Source organism: Furipterus horrens, unplaced genomic scaffold (genome assembly GCF_987537825.1).
Source record: "Furipterus horrens unplaced genomic scaffold, mFurHor1.1.pri manual_scaffold_6, whole genome shotgun sequence".
NCBI classification, from domain to species: domain Eukaryota; kingdom Metazoa; phylum Chordata; class Mammalia; order Chiroptera; family Furipteridae; genus Furipterus; species Furipterus horrens.
In genome coordinates, this window is record NW_028327176.1 from 78,922,588 (window position 1) to 78,926,692 (window position 4,105).

The 4,105-nt window shown below is 40.9% G+C and overlaps 1 pseudogene; it reads right to left on the reverse strand.

Moving 5' to 3' along the window:
* Window positions 1–1,445: 1,445 nt before the first annotated feature.
* Window positions 1,446–2,081, reverse strand: LOC150006594 (THAP domain-containing protein 1 pseudogene; annotated as a pseudogene).
* Window positions 2,082–4,105: the final 2,024 nt, after the last annotated feature.

A 4,105-nucleotide genomic window follows, 5' to 3' on the forward strand; every position in this document is an offset into this window, starting at 1 on the left:
TGTTGGCAAATAAACAAAATTTAGTATTAAAACCAACAAATATTTTTACTATCTTGTCAAGTCATTTTAAAGTTTCTATATCTGTGAACTCTGTCTATGCAGTTCTTTGTTATAATCTGATGGTCTTCTTTAAGAATGCATCAATTAAACACACACACTTATAAAAACACACTGTTCCCTTGACACTGTTTATGTCTCAGTGATACTAAACACTGCACTATTAAGGTTAAAGTTGTTCCTCATATCATGCTAGTTAAAAATTTCATGGTGAGTCCTGATTGGTGTGGCTCAGTGGGTTAGTGGTGTCCTGCAGACCAAAAGCTCTCTGGTTTAATTCCTGGTCAGGGTACATATCTAAATTGCAGGCTGGGTCCCTGGTTAGGAGTGTCAAAGAGACAGCTGATTAATGTTTCTCACTCACATCGATGTTTCTGTCCCTCACTTTCTCTCTCCCTTCCCTGCTCTCTAAAAATAAATAAATAAGATCTTTTAAAAATTTTTACGGAGGAATCTACAAAATTAAATACAAGGTTATGCCACCCTGGCCAGTGTGGCTCAATTGGTTGCGCATCATCCCACAAAACAAAAATTCACAGGTTGGGTTCTAGTCAGGACACACGCCTGTACTGTGGGCCTGGTCCCCAGTTGGGGAGTGTGTAAGAGGCAACCAATTGATGTTTCTCTTTCACATTAATATTTCCCTCTCCTTCTCTTTCCCTGCTCTAAAAATAAATAATGGATATATAAAATCTAAAATAAATAAAAAATACAAAGTTGTATCAACAAAATTAGATAAATGGTAACAAGTTAACCAGAATAGACTTGAAGGTCCATGAGGGCATGTCCTATGCCTGTTAATTTCAGTGTTTTATCTCTGGTACCTGGCACAGCAACTGACACATGCATTGCATAGTAAATAAACTGAAGACTATACAAATTATTCAATTAAACTTTATTTATTTATTTTTAATATGCTTTATTGATTATGCTGTTACAGTTGTCCCAAATTCTTTTCCCTTTGTTCCCCTTCACCCAGTGACCCTCTTCCCTCCAGTTGTTCCCCCCTTAATCCATGCCCATTGGTTGTGCATATAGTTCTTCTCAATATCTTCCCATCTACTCTATTCCCTCCTACTATGCTTCTTAATTCTTGTACCACCTCCCTCCCTCTCCCTCAAATGTTCCCCATACCTATAATTCTTTTCTCACTCTCATTGCCTACTTAGATTGTCTTTGTTTCAATTTCCTAGCTTCTGTTGTTGGTTGTTGTGATACATTTTTCTTTTCTTTTTTTTTATAGTATATAGCTAATTTATTTTTTAAAAAACATTCTGAATTGTTTTTATACAAGTAATCAAGTGTTGTTTTTTCAGATGAAACTCCTTTATAGGCTAGAAGAGGGTATGTGGTATTGCCCCATTAAAAACCAATACGCTTCATTTTTTCTATGCTGGTACTTCAACTATTTCAAAGTAGTTATCTGGCAGAATCACATAACCTCTCTCTGATATGTCTTTCTCCTTCTGGAAGTGTACAACCTCCTTTAATTTTTCAAGCTGTCATTCTTGTCTTCTGCATTGCTGCTGTGTAGTCTTGAGCTTCTTTCTGAGTTTTTCGACATGCTGCTTTTAGCTGATGAATCCTTTTTCTCTGGTGCATTGTATCCTCTACAGTATAGTTGTGATCACAAAAAACTGAGAGGTTATCAGGGTCTGAAGAGTAGGCATTAGTAATCCAATAGCAGCATCAACCTGGGAAATGGGAGGTGTTAAAGGAGATGGGGGAAGCTGTTCTTTCAGCTCCAGAAGATCTTCCTTCTTGTCATGTGGTTCAGAACAAAGAAATATTGTGGGTACAGCATTCTCTTTCAGTAACTTGTTGCACTCGCTCTTAAAGCAATCTGGAGTAAATTGTTCTGAACAAATACTGCTATATTTGGTGGGTTTAAAGTTTTTTCTTTTGACAGCTGCCTCCTATTCTTTACTAAGACTGGGTCGAGTAAGAGGAAACTTATGGAAAGAAATAGACTTATCTTTATCATATCGGTTCTTACAGCTGTATGCGGAACAGGACTGCACCATCATTCTGGTCCTCGGTCGTTTCACTTCTTTTGCCGCAGCAGGCTGGTGAAGCTGTTATCAATATCATTGCTCTCAACTTTGACACCCTTGCTTCTTCTGTAGGTTTGGCCAACAATTACAGTGATGTTAGCCTTACTTGGGGGTGGCTGGTGTGCCCGTTTTGTTGTTTGCATTAGCAGAAAGATCACAACCATCCCCCGTCTTCCATCTCCAAGATGGCAGAGGAAGCTTTAATCTCACCTCTCACCCAATTTTCATTTTAATGTTCATAGTTTTGGTCCTCTTTCTCCTAAACAAGTCCCTTCAACACTTCATATAACACTGGTTTGGATCTGATGAATTCCTTCAGTTTTACTTTGTCCTGGAAGCACTTTCTCTGCCCTTCTATTCTGAATGAAAGCTTCGCTGGATAGAATAATCGTGGTTGTAGATTTTTGCTTTTCATTACTTTGAATATTTCTTGCCAGTCCCTTCTTGCTGGCAGAGTTTCTTTTGAGAAATCAGCTGATACTCTTATTGAAACCCATTTGTATGCAATTTTCTTCTTCTCTCTTTCTGCTTTTAAAATTCTTTCTTTATCCTTAATTTTTGACATTTTGATTATAATGTGTCTTGGTGTGGTTCTCCTTGGGTCCAGTTTATTTGGAACTCTCTGTGCTTCCTGGACCTGTAAGTCTATTTCCTTCTCCAAGTTAGGGAAGTTCTGCTTCATTATTTTTTCACATAATTTTTCAATTTCTAGTTCTTCTTCTTCACCTTCTGGCAACCCTATGATTTGGATGTTGGCCTGCTTATAGCTGTCCCATAGGTTTCTGAGGCTCTCCTCACATTCCTTGCTTTTTATTTCCTCTTTCTGCACTGGTTGACTGTTTGTTCCTTCCCTATGTTCTGATTTGTTGATTTGATCCTGGTTTTCTTTCCCTCACCACTAGTTTCATATGTGCTTTCATTCTTTTCAGCAGGACTAAACTTCATTCCTTCCCCATCTTACAATCTGCTGTTAGGCCTGTAAGCATTCTTATAACCAAAGCTCTGAACTGTGTCTCCAAAAGATTTTCTATCTGCTGCTTCATTAGATTAGATATTTGCTGTCTGGTCAGCTGCATGATTAGGATCTCTATCATGATCTGTGGCATCCTGATAGTTTTGTATTTACCTTTGCTTCCTGGGCAGTGTTGTCACACCTCCTATGCTATAGGGGGTGGAGTTCCATGCACTCGTCACAACTGGGCAGCCCTTCTGTGGTGGTGGGGGTTCAAAATGGCTTCCTGCCGTTCAATCTCCACTGAAAGACTGGGAGCCTCCTCCTCTGTCCCCATGCCTTCTGGCCCTCACAGTCAGAGTCAATGGGGGTTTGCCTTCCCTGGTATTGGAATTGCGAGCAGCCGGTGGTGCTCTCCTGGTGCTTCTCACCTCCCCTTACATACAGGTGTCTGTGCTTACCACTGTCCCGCCACTGTCGCTGCAACTGCCGCCGCCAGCACAGCTTGACCTCTCCACCCCGGCTTCAACCCTTTTACCCGTCTGGATGAGCACTACTTCTTTATAACTTCATAAGTTGGGTTTCCATGTAGCTTTATTTTATGGAACTTCTGGTTATTTCTGGCTTTGTGGTAGTTGTAGTCCTTCCTAGTTATGGGAGGAGATGGAGTGTGTCAGTCTAGGCCTCCATATTGGCTGGAAGTTGTCTCCTCATCTTGACAGACTCCTGTGTTTGTTTGCCTCTGTGTCTTAGGTAGAGCTGTTGCTCCTGTTATGTTGTAAGGGGTGAAGCCTTAGGATTTCATCAGTACAGGGTGACCTGTTTCACCACGTTGTGGTGCTGTTTGTGGGGAAGGAGTCTGAGAGGGAATAATGCCACTTTCCCAGCACTAACCCCTTTTCCAGACACTTCTCCTACTTCCGTATGGGACTGGCGTCCCTCTAGTTGTTGTCCTGGTCATCGTTCTCAGAGTGGGTGAGTCTGTGGATGATCTAGGACCATTGGGCCCTTTAAACAAGCGCACTCTGCTGAGAGGCCAGCA